Below are 15,894 nucleotides of genomic sequence, written 5' to 3' on the forward strand. Positions count from 1 at the left end.
CTCTGTATGCAACGCAGCCCTGAAATCTGCCCTCTGTACATGGTATTTGTCCTCTGTATACAGCGCATGCCTGAACTCTGTCCTCTGTGCGCAGTGCACTCTTGAACTCTGTCCCCTTTGTGCAGCGCACTCCTGAACTCTGTCCTCCGTGCGCAGTGCACTCCTGAACTCTGTCCTTTGTGCACAGTGCACTCCTGAACTCTGTCCTTTGTTCACAGTGCACTCCTGAACTCTGTTCTCTGTTCGCAGGGTACTCCTCAACTATGTCCTCTTTATGCAATGCACTCCTGAACTATGTTCTCTGTATGCAGCGCACTCCTGAACTATGTCCTTAGGGTTCTTGGGGTTTATTCATTAAACAGGCAATTCATGAACTCTGTCCTTTAAATATAACGCAGCCCTGAAATCTGCCCTCTGTACATAGCGTCTTTTCTCTGTATGCAATGCACTCTTAAACTTTGTCCTCTGTGTGCAGCGCACACCTGAACTCTGTCCTCTGTGCACAGCACACTCCTGAACTCTGTCCTTTGTGCACAGTGCACTCCTGAGCGATGTCCTCTGTACGCATTGTACTCCTTAACTATGTCCTCTGTAGGGGGAACACCCCCCCCCCGTTCAGTTCGCACCAGAACCTTCGAACGGACCGAACGTTCGTGCAAACATTTAGAACCCCATTGACGTCTATGGGACTCGAACGTTCGAATTCAAAAGTGCTCATTTTAAAGCCTAATATGCAAGTTATTGTCGTAAAACGTATTTGAGAACCCGGGTCTTGCCCCAGGGAACATGTATCAATGGGAAAAAAGTTTTAAAAACGGTCGTTTTTCAGGAGCAGTGATTTTTAATGATGCTTAAATAAAAAAAAAAAAAAAAAAATGAAAAATTCCTTTAAATATTGTACCTGCTGGGTGTCTATAGTATGCCTGTGAAAACGTCTTTGAGAACCTGGGTCTTGCCCCAGGGAACATGTATCAATGGAAAAAAAGTTTTAAAAACGGTCGTTTTTTTCAGGACTCCTGAAAAAACGACCATTTTTAAAACTTTTTTTCCATTGATACATGTTCCCTCCTGAATCTTTAGGTGCAAACAACAGAGAACACGGCCAGGACACACTAAGTAGTTTTAGGTGCAAACTACAGAGGACACAGGCAATAAACCACGTAAGAATACTGCAGCTAGCACAATCACCTGCCTGCCAGTAAATTAGGAAGAACTGATTTAGCTAAACTATACAGTGCCAGATTCAGGCACATTTGCTTGTCTTTGACCGGGCTTAAGGTATCCGATTTACGTTACGCCTCCGCAACTTATACGGGCAAGTGCTGAATTCTCAAAGCACTTGCTCCGTAAGTTGCGGCGGCGTAGCGTAAATCGGCCGGCGTAAGCCCGCCTAATTCAAATTTGGATCAGGGGGGCGTGTTTTATGTAAATCTACTGTGACCCGACATGATTGACATTTTTCCCAAACGGCGCATGCACCGTCCGTGGAATTTCAAAGTGTGCATTGCTCCAAAGTACGCCGCAAGGATGTCATTGGTTTCGACGTGAACGTAAATGATGTCCAGCCCCATTCACGGACGACTTACAAAAACAACGTAACTTTTTAAAGTTTCGACGTGGGAACTGACGGCCATACTTAACATTGTTGCGCCACATTTATGCCACCATATAGCAGGGGCAACATTACGCTGGGAAAAGCCTAACGTAAACGGCGTAAATTTACTGCGTCGGCCGCGTTCGGGAATTCGCGTATCTAGCTAATTTACATATTTTGACACGTAAATCAGCTTACACGCCCCTAGCGGCCAGCGGAAAATTGCAGTTACGATCCGACGGCGTATGAGACTTACGCCTGTCGGATCTAATGGATATCTATGCGTAACTGATTCTAAGAATCAGGCGCATAGATACGACGGCTCGGATAAGGATTTACAACGGCGTATATGGCGCTGCGCCGTCGTAAGTCCTCTGAGAATCCGGGCCTACAGTGTATAAATATATGTACAACACCTGGGATGTATATATATCCTCTACACACTGTAACATTAACTGACTAGCCTGCCTGCTCTATCTACCTGCAAAAAATGACACTCTCTCTGTCCTCTCTTAACCACCGCAACCTGCAGGCGGTCTTTTATAGTGTGGGGCGTGTACTAAACCCCCTGAGCCATGCTTGGCCAATCATCAGCCAGCGATGCCGCAGTGAATTATGGTCTGTGAAGCGTAACTCGAATTTGGCGCGAACGACCCGTTTTGTTCGTATTTCGACGAACGATCGAACATACGATGTTCGAGTCGAACATGAGTTTGACTCGAATATGAAGCTCATCCCTAGTCCTCTGTATGCAGTGCACTCCTATTAAATTCTAAAGTGGAAAATACTGCGCTATAGGATATGAATAAATAAATTAAATCAATATACGTAAATGAACAAAAATTGTTAAACTAATAACTAAAGCTGCAATCTTTCACCACATGTGATAGACATATGAAAAACAGACAAGAATACAAAGAATAAGATTGCGCTAAAAAATGTCAAAAATTAGTTAGTGAAAACCCACAAACAAATATACAAGATTGTTCACTAAGCCTAGGTTCCAGTGGCGGTTCGTCCATAGAGGGCCCTGGAGCGCCGCCCCCTCTGGCTCTCACCGCCACTGAGTGAAATAACAGATTCATGCATTGCACGAATCTATGTTATTTTCGCCGCTGCCGCTGTTATTCAGATGGTCGGCGCTCAATGTCCGGCCATCTGAATAACGCCAGCTGGTTGGCTGTAGGGAAATGTCTATCAAAGCCAACGGCTCTGATAGGCTTTCCCAATACAGCCCTCGGCTCCCGGAAGCTTATTCTCGGAGCGCACAGACTGTACGCCCCTTGAATAAGATGACAGGCGTCTCAGCCAATCACATTGGCCGGTTCTGGCTACCTGTAACCTGATTGGCTGAGACGCCTGTCAGTCATCGAGGGCGGGAGAAGACATCGTGGGACGTGGATGCCTGACTCCAGTAAAGGTAAGTGCCGGGCGGAGGGGGGGGGGGAAGAACGCAATTCACAGGGCACAGTAGGGACAATTGGCACAGCGACGACCATTAAAGGGCACAGTGGCTGCGTTTAATGGCATGGCACAGTGGTGACAATGTATGGCACAGTGGCTGCGTTTAATGGCATGGCACAGTGGTGACAATGGATGGCACAGTGGTGACAATGGATGGCACAGTGGCTGCGTTTAATGGCATGGCACAGTGGTGACAATGTATGGCACAGTGGCTGCGTTTAATGGCATGGCACAGTGGTGACAATGGATAGCACAGTGGCTGTGTTTAATGGCATGGCACAGTGGTGACAATGTATGGCACAGTGGCTGCGTTTAATGGCATGGCACAGTGGTGACAATGGATGGCACAATGACTGCGTTTAATGGCATGGCACAGTGGTGACAATGTATGGCACAGTGGCTGCGTTTAATGGCATGGCACAGTGGTGACAATGTATGGCACAGTGGTGACAATGGATGGCACAGTGGTGACAATGGATGGCACAGTGGCTGCGTTTAATGGCATGGCACAGTGGTGACAATGTATGGCACAGTGGCTGCGTTTAATGGCATGGCACAGTGGTGACAATGGATGGCACAGTGACTGCGTTCAATGGCATGGCACAGTGGTGCGAATTGATGGCACAGTGGTGCGAATTGATGGCACAGTGACTGCATTTGATGGCATGGCACAGTGACTGCGTTTAATGGCATGGCACAGTGGTGCGAATTGATGGCACAGTGGCTGCGTTTGGGCACAGTGAGACTGCAATTTTTTTTTCCTTTGCGCCCCCCCAAAAATTTTGAGCACCAGCCGCCATTGCTAGGTTCACACTGCTGCTTCCAAATCGTACCCAGTGTGAACCAGGGCTTAATGAACAAAGGAATGATGTTAAAATAAAAATATTCAAAAAATATATACGTGTATCAATATATCAAAACAAGGTGTATATTTCACATATTAAAAAATAAAACAGATTCAGTCCAAACTAAAAAAGTGAAGACTCGGGGTGATTAACCCCACACTTTTAAAAACTTCCAAAGAAATCGTCCATGGATGAAAAAAAAAATTTCACAGATGCAGGTTGAAAGGAATACAGATGAAAGAATTTCACCACCGATCGGAGTAAAGTTTGAGCAGAATGTAGAGAATCCACCATGAAAAAGGTAAGTAATAAACTCTTACCAGATGGCCAAATATATACAGCATTAGGATCCACTCCACCAGGGGAAAGGAAGAAGAGACTGCAGCGCTCCACGGTAGTCAGCTGGTCCTAATTTGTACAGATCCCGGTTTTCCTTCAGCTCACCTCAGGTTCCAATCACTATATAGTACCCAAAAGAATAAATACTGCCTTTGTCGATTATCATAACAACAACGATGAGGGCCTCAACTTCACAGTCAGCCTTAATGCCAATATCATTGATTTCCTTGACCCACAGTTGTACATCACTGCTGCTGATAAAAAAATACAGTCCAAAACTTTTTTTTTTTTTAAAGTTGATTCAAATGGCTATATAGATTTTTGAAGCAATCACCTGAAGAGTTGGGAGACACATATTCTATGTAGTAAGACTCTTGCACCATTAAAATGTATACTTAACCCCTTAACGCCCGCCTATTTACGTCCGCAAAATGGCACCGACAGGCAGAAGGGCGTATATATACGTCCTTGCCTTCTAGCGGGTGGGGTGTCCGTTCGTGACCCCCCCCCGCTGTGTGCGGCGGGCGGATTCCCGCGGGGAGCGATCCGGGACGACGGCGCGGCCATTCGTTTATAGCCGCTCTGTCGCGATCGCTCCCTGGAGCTGAATAACGGGGAGTGTAAACACGTCTTCCCCGTTCTTCACTGTGGCGGCGTATCGATCGAGTGATCCTTTTTATAGGGAGACTCGATCGATGATGTCAGTCCTACAGCCACACCCCCCTACAGTTGTAAACACACACTAGGTGAACCCTAACTCCTACAGCGCCCTCTGTGGTTAACTCTCAAACTGCAAGTGTCATTTTCACAATAAACAATGCAATTTAAATGCATTTTTTGCTGTGAAAATGACAATGGTCCCAAAAATGTGTCAAAATTGTCCGATGTGTCCGCCATATTGTCGCAGTCACGAAAAAATCGCTGATCGCCGCCAATAGTAGTGAAAAAAAAATAATTAATAAAAATGTAAAAAAACTATCCCCTATTTTGTAAACGCTATAAATTTTGCGCAAACCAATCGATAAACACTTATTGCGATTTTTTTTACCAAAAATAGGTAGAAGAATACGTATCGGCCTAAACTGAGGAAAAAAAATGTTTTTATATATGTTTTTGGGGGATATTTATTATAGCAAAAAGTAAAAAATATTGAATGTTTTTCAAAATTGTCGTTCTATTTTTGTTTATAGCGCAAAAAATAAAAACCGCCAAAAGAAAGCTCTATTTGTGGGGAAAAAAGGACGCCAATTTTGTTTGGGAGCCACGTCGCACGACCGCGCAATTGTCTGTTAAAGCGACGCAGTGCCGAATTGTAAAAGCGCCTTTGGGCATTTAGCAGCATATTGGTCCGGGGCTTAAGTGGTTTAAAGAATCACTTGTTGTTTTCTCAAAACTCAAAGCATCTGCATTGCTGTGGTCATGCTAATTTTATTTTTCTCCTCCTCCTACTCCAGAACTATGTCTTCTGCAAGCAGCACACTCCTGAACTATGTTCTCTGTATGCAGCATCCTTTCCTATTTAGTGAATAAATTTATACTTTGGGGTGCACACCCTAATGCTACAGGCTTCGCACACCTATAAGTTTATTCTACTTTTTCTTCTTGGGTTTAGATACATTTTTTGGCTTCATTCACCTGGCCATATGTGTATTTTCTGCATGTAATGCAGGTTATTGTTGGCAGAACTAGCAGAAGATTATGGCCCAGATTCACAAAGACTTACGACGGCGTATCTCCAGATACGCCGTCGTAAGTCCGAATGAGCGCCGTCGTATGTATGCGCCTGATTCATAGAATCAGTTAAACATACATTCTGCCAAGATACGAGCGGCGTAAGTCTCCTACGCCGTCGTATCTTGGGTGCATATTTACGCGGGCCGCTAGGTAGCGCTTCCGTTGATTTCCGCATTGAATATGCAAATGAGCTAGATACGCCGATTCACGAACGTACGTGCGGCGCCGGCGTAAAGATAAAGCAGGTCTCTAGGTGGCGCAGCCCATGCAAAGTACGGACGTCGGAACAAGCGTATCTTTTTACGTCGTTTGCGAATAGGGCTGTGCGTAAGTTACGTTCACGTCGTAGGCAGTGTTCGACGTATCTTAGGCATTTTTTCCGACGCATGCGCACTGGGATACGTCCACGGACGGCGCATGCGCTGTTCATTCAAAACGTCATTTACGTGGGGTCATGCTTTATTTACATAAAACACGCCCACCTCTTCACAATTTGAATTAGGCGCACATACGCCGGTACATTTATGCTACGCCGCCATAACTTAGGACGCAAGTGCTTTGTGAATACAGCACTTGCCTCTCTAAGTTGCGGCGGCGTAGCGTAAATACGATACGCTACGCCTACCCACACTTACGCCGCCCTATGTGAATCTAGGCCTCTGTGTTTAGACACATATTGCATACAGACAAGTTTGGAGAGTTGGAACGTGGACAGCATGGTGTGCAGCGGGTTCCTGGTGTCCCTGACTTGCTCAGCAGCCAGCTGGTGGTAAGCAGAGTTCGGCAGGAAAGCAGCTGAGCAGATGCAGAGGGGAGCACTGTGGTCACACTGCACACCATGCTGCCAGCGTTCCAACTCTCCAAGCCTCAACACTTTCCTTCATATCAGCTTCCTGGCTGAACTTTGCATAACACCATCCGCCTGCCTGCCAATCTCTGCCAGTGATGAAAACTCCTCTTCATGTTGCCTCTTCTTCTACCACATGTGAGTGCATTATCTTATCTATTTATTAGGGCTGTTACTGATTACAATTTTCCTGTTCCATTAATCGATTTTTTTTAAATTGATTAATCGACTAATTTCGATTAATTATAACGCACTTACAGATCCAACTACTTTTAGCTGATCTCCTTGCATTGCAACTCTGCATTAGTCAGTGGTAAATGTGGTATACACTATATACAATCACCCGTCACCAGTTAGTTTCCACAATCCATGACTTAACTTCACAGTTCACACAAATACGTTTTAAATTCAAACTGTAGCACTGACATAAGTCATTTTTTCTTATTAAACTTTAAGAAAAACGTAGAAAGTTATTTTAACTTTAATTATAAAACTTATCATATATATTCACTGTCAGTCACTTTATAGTAGGCAAGAAGGCATCACTTTAGCCAGTCACACAGACATACCAGATTGTTTACATTTTCTGGAAGCAGACATGATCGCATTTTATTGACAATATACCCTGAAGAACTGAACAGTCTTTCGCATGGAACAGATGTTGTCGATACACAAAGAATTGTCTGCACAAAACTTGCTTAGGACAGGAAAACAATGATTATTTTTGCCCCCTTCTCCTGATGGAGCCTGATGCATCCTCCTGCTCCACAGATGCAAAGGTACCTCAATCCAATAGCTGCAGTTTGCTCGCATCCAGCAGGGTAAGTCTCACTGTCCAGGATGTCCGATGACGTAAAGAATTTTGATTGATCAAAAGAATTTTGATCGATCAAAAAAATTAAAGATTAATCAAGGAATTAATCTTTAATTTCCCCAGTCCTACTATTTATACTATATACCGTATTTATCGGCGTATACCGCACACTTTTTTGCCCTGAAAATCAGGGCAAAATCGTGGGTGCGCGGTATACGTCGATACCCGCTTTCCCGCGCCGAGTTTGAATACTGCGCCGACATATACCGAGCGCAGTACACTCGTGTATAGTCGGGCAGTCTCGGGTCCTCTCGCGCTGACGTCCTGGACGTACAGGACGTCAGGGCGAGAGTTGCCGAGCCTGCCCAACGATACACGAGTGTACTGCGCTCTGTATATGTCGGCGCAGTATTCAAACTCGGCGCGGGAAACGAGCGGGGAGGACGCGAGGACGCCGCAGAAGGACGCCGGACCCGACGAAGAGGACACCCGAAGCCGCAGACGGACCCTGCGCAAGACACCAAAACTGTAAGTACAAAAAAACTTTTTTCCACAGGAATTCGGAGCAACTTTAGGGGTGCGCGCTATACGCGGGAGCGCGCTATACCCCGATAAATACGGTACATAGATCCATACACTGAGATATCATCAAAGCCTGTCAATTTGGCAGCCACAGATGTTTCGAATTTTGGCCGTTACAAAAGGAACCAACCGATATTCAAACCATGTATGGGCAGGCTGAATGTACCCACGTTGATCGATCGATCAACTTGAGTACAACCAGCCTGCTGGATGTTACATGCGATAATTGTTAGTAGCTGGTATAGCCGCTAGCAGTAATAATTGCTAAGTTCTCCTGCCAGAGGCCGATTCCCCAACCCTTTCTGGGAGAACACAATGGCTCTGCGGGGGGGATTCCCCTGCCAACACTGTCTGTGTTGATGGGGGAATCTAGCGAATTTCTTTCCTGCAACCCGTGGTTGGAAAGAAGTAAAGGCAGGAAAGAAATTTTCTCCCTCAATGGCCGGCAGCAGAGGACAAACATAGGGATCAAGCAGAAATCTGTATGGTGATCAAGAAACTATGCATACTCTGAATTACTGTAGGTAACAGTGTTCAATAAAGAGTACAAAAGAGGGAAGGAAGAGAAAGGGCAAAGTGAGGAGCACTTCGGAAACCAGTATAGCTGTAGGTAAATCCAGACTTTACCAAACTTACATATTGTATTTTTGTTTTTTTATACAAAGATGCTAAGGGGGAGATTTATTAAAACTGGTGCATACAGAATCGAGTGCAGTTGTGCATAGTAAACAAACCCCTTCCAGGTTTTATTGTCAAAGCTTAAATAAATGTAGCACCCTCATCCTGGAATAGGACTACAGTAAAATGTTGTTATGCTGGGTTGTAGCCAGCCTGACCAATTTGTAGTGTTTAGTGGTCAAATGACTTCTGTTCTAATTCTATTCAGTTGTGGCTTCTCGCATTTGTCAGTAGGTGGCACTGTTGCCTTTGACATTAGTATGATGAGCTACAGTACATTCAAGTTATGAATAAACATACTTTTCTCAGACAATCATATTCGCTGCTATGAATGCTGGGAGAAGCTATTTATTGGAAAGAAGTTAGGAGATCTTGGTCTGTTCCCGCACAGGGCTGCTGCCTGGGTGGATGTGTGTGTGGAACAGCTCTTGGCTGCTAGGCCAAAGCCTGAGCCTATCCAGGTGGCTGCTAGGCCTAGCCAAGGGCTATCCGGGTTTTCGAGATTATGCTGAGAAAAGCCTGCTAAACATCCGCAAACAATTCTAAAGCCCCATACACACTATCAGTTTTCCTGCAGGTTTTTCTCTTCAAGTTTACCAAAACCATGTAGTGCAAGGGCCTGCCTGATTGCATACGAATTGAAACTCTTAAAGCGGGAGTTCACCCGAAAAAAAATTTTTAACCTTAGATTGATGCTCATTTTGTCAAGGGGAATCGGGTAGTTTTTTTAAAATCGAAGCAGTACTTACCGTTTTAGAGAGCAATCTTCTCTGCCGCTTCCGGGGATGGTCTTCGGGACTGGGCATTCCTATTTGATTGACAGTCTTCCGACAGGCTTCCGACGGTCGCATACATCGCGTCATGAGTAGCCGAAAGAAGCCGAACGTCGGTGCGGCTCTATACGGCGCCTGTGCACCGACGTTCGGCTACTTTCGGAAAATCGTGACGCGATGTATGCGACCGTCGGAAGCCTGTCGGAAGACTGTCAATCAAATAGGAACGCCCAGTCCCGCAGCCCATACCCGGAAGCGGCGGAGAAGATCGCTCTCTAAAACGGTAAGTACTGCTTAGATTTTAAAAAAAACTACCCGATTCCCCTTGACAAAACGAGCATCAATCTAATGTTAAAAATTTACTTTTCGAGTGAACCTCCACTTTAAGGTTTGACCTCATATTAGTTGGTTTTGGTAAATCTGAAGAGAAAAACCTGCAGGAAAACTGATAGTGTGTATGGGGCTTGAGAGGGATGAAGACCTGAGATGAAATACTAGAGGTGACTCTTGCATGGACCGGGGATCCATGAAGAGCCTGGGAAAGCGTCAAGACGGAATCATCCATAGAATTCCTACACCTTGCTGATCAATACTAAGGGTGTCCTGTGCCCTCTCTCCCACATTTTTCCTGTGTGATAAATAAACTTCTCTCTTGTTTAAAGCATAAAAGTGACTGGCGCCCAACTTTCTTTCTTGTTCATCACTCACTATGCCCAAAAACTTGCACCCTGAGGATGTATGTCATCCCTCCCTACCTCCAGTAGTCACCATCAGACTCCTGGAAAATTGGGGTAGATGCTACATAAACAAGCTGAATTTAGAAGCTGATTGGTTACTGTGCTGCACCAGATTCTGTGTGCACCAGTTTTAGAAAAGCTCCCTATTATGTCTATGTATATATTTTAAAAAAATAATAATTGAAAAACAAAGTAAAAACTGACATATTTTGTTTGATTATTATTATTTATTATTATTATTATTATTTATTATTTACTATTATCTTCAGCGCCATCTTAGGGCTCTTTCACACGGGCGGACCGTATGTCCGGTTTTTCATCCATCCGTGTACGGATGAAAAAGGGACATACATTGGTCCCTATTTTTCCATCCGTCTGCGGATCGGATCGGGTGAACACGGACAGACGGTCCGTGTTCATCCGATCCCCTCATAGAGGAGAGTGGAGAAAAGACAGGGTGGTCCCTGCACAGTGTGCGGAGACCACCCTGTCATCCGCCGGCTCAGCGGGGATCAGCAGAGCGATCACCGCTGAGCAAGCAGAGGTTCACGGGGCGGATCATCACTGATCCGCCCCGTATGAAAGAGGCCTAATGGTCGTAATGTGGTATTTTTTAACTCATAACCTCGTTATGGCCACTAGATAGTGACCATAGGAAATGATCATTCATATTATACAAAATATGGCAATTTTCTTTGTTGTTGTGTGAATGTATGAAATCCGTACAGTGCAGTTGTTATACATAGACCACTAAATTACTTTCAGGAAAAAAAACTCAAATTTACTTCTGCATGCAACTTTTCACCATCTTGTAAACATTCTGTATTATGTATCCTCCCTCGTTCAGTGACCTGTAGGATGCTTCTCTCTTCTGAGGAAAAACATTCCATAGGGAAATGACATTCTGGAGAAATTCTAATTAACATTCAGACTAAGAATATGAACATTTTGTACTGTGCAGAGATAACATACAATTCTTTTGCTCTGATTAATAGTAACTTTCCATTGATCCAGTTGCGCTGTACATCTTTGTTAAATTTCATATGAATAATTTATTTTTCTTATTTACGCCTGCAGCTCCATGTTTCTTTTCACATGAGATATATATATATATATATATATATATATATATATATATATATATATATATATATATATATATATATATAGATAGAAGAGCACTAAATGTTATTTTTGTCTGCTGCTTCCTTCCTCTGCTATCAGTATGAATCACTTCTGACAAGTTTCCCTGACACCAAGAGAAAAAAGGTGACAGGGGAGAGAGCTCCAGCTGATTGACAGTGTTGTGAGGGAGGTGTGTCTCCTCCCTCCAATCAGCTGTCAGAGCTCTCCTCACTCAGCTCTGCAGAGTGTAATCTCAGCTCTCCGCCCCCTTTTTTCTGACAGCTCAGACACGCTTTGTAAATTCTGGACTTTGACCAGATGTAGAGAAGAGAACACTGCAGATGTATTATTATGTACCCTTTACTCATTCACATGGGGGGGGGGGGTAATTGGGTGTTCCCTTATCATTAAAAGGGGGATTGCAGATTCCAATAAGCCCTCCTCCCCCACAGACCCCCCATAATCACTAGGCTAGGGTTGTGTGGAAGAGGTCTTTGTCCTCATCAACAAAGGGACAATGTGCTTTCCAGGGGGGGGGGGGTACCAGGATACCACCCCCCATTAAAGTGGGGCTTGCAAATTACAATAAGCCCTCCCACCCAGACCCCCATAACCACTATGCTTGGGTTGTGGGGAAGAGGTCCTTGTCCTCATCAACATAGGGAAAAGATGCTTTTCCAGGGAGGGTTCCCCCTAGCAAGATACCACCCCCATTAAAAGGGGGCTTGCAGATTCCAATAAGCCCTCCCCTCCACTGACCCCCATAACCACTAGACTAGGGTTGTTGGGCAGAGGCCATTGTCCTCATCAACATAGGTAAAAGGTTCTTTTCCAGGGAGGGTTCCCCCTGGCACAGACCCCCATAAGTACTAGGCTAGGGTTGTGGGGAAGAGGTGCTTGTCCTCGTCAACATAGGGAAAAGATGCTTTTCCAGGGAGGGTTTCCCCTTGCAAGACACCACTCCCCATTAAAAGAGGGCTAGCAGATTCCAATAGATTCCAATAACCCCCCCCCCCCCGCACAGACCCCCCATAACCACTAGGCTAGGGTTGTAGGAAAGAGGCCATTGTCCTCATCAACATAGGTAAAAGGTGCTTTTCCAGGGAGGTTCCCCCTGGCAAGATAACACCTGTTTGACAATCCCTTGCTTATTGGCCCAGAAAATGAGCAGAACCCTTTTTAACATTTGGCTCCCATTGACTTTAGTGGGGTTATTTAGTAATGTTCGCCGAACTCTGGTCAAACCAAAACTAGGTACGCTCATTACCAGTCTCAAAAACAAAAGTGACAAAATAGTACAGTGGAACCTTGGTTTACGAGTAAAGCCTCGTACACACGGCCGAGGAACTCGACGTGCCAAACACATCGAGTTCCTTGGCCAGTTCAGCACTGAAGCCGCCGAGGAGCTCGGCGGGGCGAGAGCTCCCATAGAACAACGAGGAAATAGAGAACATGTTCTCTATTTCCTCGCCGAGCTCCTCGTCGGCTTCCTCGGCCGAAAGTGTACACACTGCCGGGTTTCTCGGCAGAATTCAGCCAGAAACTCGGTCGGAAGCTGAATTCTGCCGAGGAAACTGGTCGTGTGTACGGGGCCTAACTCAGTTAACAAGCTTTTTGAAAGACGAGCAACTTTTTTAAAATAATTCTGACAAGGAGAATTCAAGCTAATTGGGCCTACAGTACTGCATTTGGATTGAGGTGGGGGGGTGCCCGAGCAGAGCCGAACGTCGCCGTTTGTAGCCGATCATCATCGTTCGGAAATACATGAAAAGGCCAGAGGACACCTCGGCTGACCTCGGCAAATCTCGGGAACAAAGTCTTTCCAAAGTTTGGCGAGGTCAGCCGAAGTGTCCTCGGGCCTTTCCGAGGCTCTCCGGCACCCCCCGCCTCTGGCCGCATGCGGTATTGCATGCCATTGAAATCAATGCGGAACAAATTATTTTCAATTCCATTGACGTCAATAGGGAAACTCGCTTTGATATGCAAGTACTTTGGATTACGAGCATTCTCCTGGAATGGATTATGCTCGTAATCCAAGGTTCCACTGTACTTTTTCTGCTATTTAGTTTAAGTAAGGTTAGTCTGTGTCCTCTGCAGCATCTCTCCATAACTGTGCCTTACCTCCAGATAGTTCTAGAAGATTTTGTTCCTGAAAACATTCCTGTTTTCTAATGCTGATTTGCTGCACAATACAATCTCTGTGTTTTTTGGATGAATACCATCAATTTGTACTTCATTTTGTTTAGGTATTTTGCTGACTTTGTGTTATGTTTCTCTAGTACATGCTTTATTTGACAAGCAGCTTCTCACGCAGGGAGGTCATTTTACACTGTCAGCAAGCTCTCATGCAGGGGGGCTTCTATGTTTGTCGTCTGCTTGGAATAAAACAAACTAAAGAGGAGAATGGGTGAGATAAGCGTATACCCCTCCAGGGTCAAGCTGTCTATTCACCAATAGAATTCTGTTCAAAAAACAAAATGTGAAAAACATTTGTTTGATTTTTTGGGGTCAAATTGATGGTCATTTTTGAGCATAAAGATGAGAAAACCTGAGGGTGAAGGATGAAAAGATTTCTTGAATTAACAAAATTCTACTTGTGAATGTGGTTTTAGCTCCAGAAAAAACATTCATATTGTAATGTGCATCCCAAAATCTAGCATGGCATACATCGAAACTTTGGCATAGCAATCAAATTAAATTATTCAGGTCTATACATTTTTCAAGTCTGTACCATTTTCTCTTGGGATCCATTGCAGCAGACCTGTGCCATGTACTTCTGACATCTTCAGGGGGTTCCATCTTCAGGGTTGTACAATGCAGGGGCGGATCCAGAGTCTGGTCTCGGGAGGGGCACTGCGGGCAATTTGTCGGGGCAATGGCTGGTGTTGGCGCTTCAATAATCACGGCGCCATTGTTATGGGGTCAGGATGATTGAAGCGCATTATTTGTATTATTACATTGCAATATAAAATGTAATAGTTCAACTCACCATAATGCAGAATCATTGGGAGCCCTGAGCGTGTCACTTGCTGCCGTTGCCTGCCACGAGATGTGGATTGTCACTTGCCATTTCACTTGCCACATCCCCTGCCACCAGATGTGAATTGTCACTTGCCAATGGCTGTGTCCCAGAGTGGGGGCGGGCGGTGAGAGATGATGTCAGAAAGCTGCTACCCATCAGAATATGCAACCAAAGTGATGTTGCATTGTGGACATCTTGGTACACCTGCATGCAGTAAACCTAGAGTTAGAAGTCGGCAAGCGGACATCTTTATACACCCACCCAGAGTCTTGCTTTTCACAGTTATTTTTTACAGTAAACTCAGCTTATATAGTGAAATATAAGTTGGGTTTACTGTCAAAAAGACTCTTGTGGGTGTATAAAGTTGTCCGCTTGCCGGCTTCTAACTCTAGGCTTACTGCGTGCGGGTGTACCAAGATGGTCGCGACGCAACACCACTTCAGTAACTTGCAGACAGATTCATAGACAATTATATCGGATAATCAACATATTGTTTGTAATATGATTCTCCCCTGTGATTAACTCTAATGGCAATAATCTGTATTTTATATATTTTTTTGTATTTCAGTGTTTTTTTTTTTTTTTTTGGCATTTCAGAAAAATACTGACTATGACCACAAGATGGAGCTAAAGATCATAAGAGATAATCAGATAACAAACAATATGGTGAGCTACATATTTATACATAGACCCCCTAAATGTCATTCAGTTAAACATCTATGAAAGAAAGATACAGAACAAGTGTAAACAGTGTCCATATAAACACCAATAAATGATTTAATGAAAAAAGAAAAAAAAAAAACGCAGATCCAAAAAACGCAGATCCAAAAAAAAGTTCAAATAATTGCAAATGTAGAACTGGTAGGGAGATTGCTGTGTTGCAGATTTAAGCTCCAACCACCGTGCTCTCAGAAAGTGCAACGTGCATATTAAAGTGCTTCACCCTGGCGGTATTCCCGAGTTTGGCTCGGGGTAAGATTTTTATACCAAGAGCGGTATCCCCGAGCCAGACTCGGGCTCGCCTCGCTGCAGTCAGAGACAAAGTTACTTAACTTGTCCCTGGATCTAGCGATGCCACCGCGCTGTGTGAGCAAGCGGGACCTCGCTCGATTCACACAGTGTCCTTCTGTGCCGCCGATCTACGTTCCCTGCGACGTTACGACGCACGGGAGCGGAGAACGGCACCAAATTCAAAAAGGTAAACAAACACCTTACATACAGTATACTGTAATCTTATAGATTACAGTACTGTATGTAAAAAATACACACCCCCCTTGTCCCTAGTGGTCTGCCCAGTGCCCTACATGTTCTTTTATATAATAAAAACGGTTCTTTCTGCC

Source organism: Rana temporaria, chromosome 1, assembly GCF_905171775.1.
Source record: "Rana temporaria chromosome 1, aRanTem1.1, whole genome shotgun sequence".
NCBI classification, from domain to species: Eukaryota; Metazoa; Chordata; class Amphibia; order Anura; family Ranidae; genus Rana; species Rana temporaria.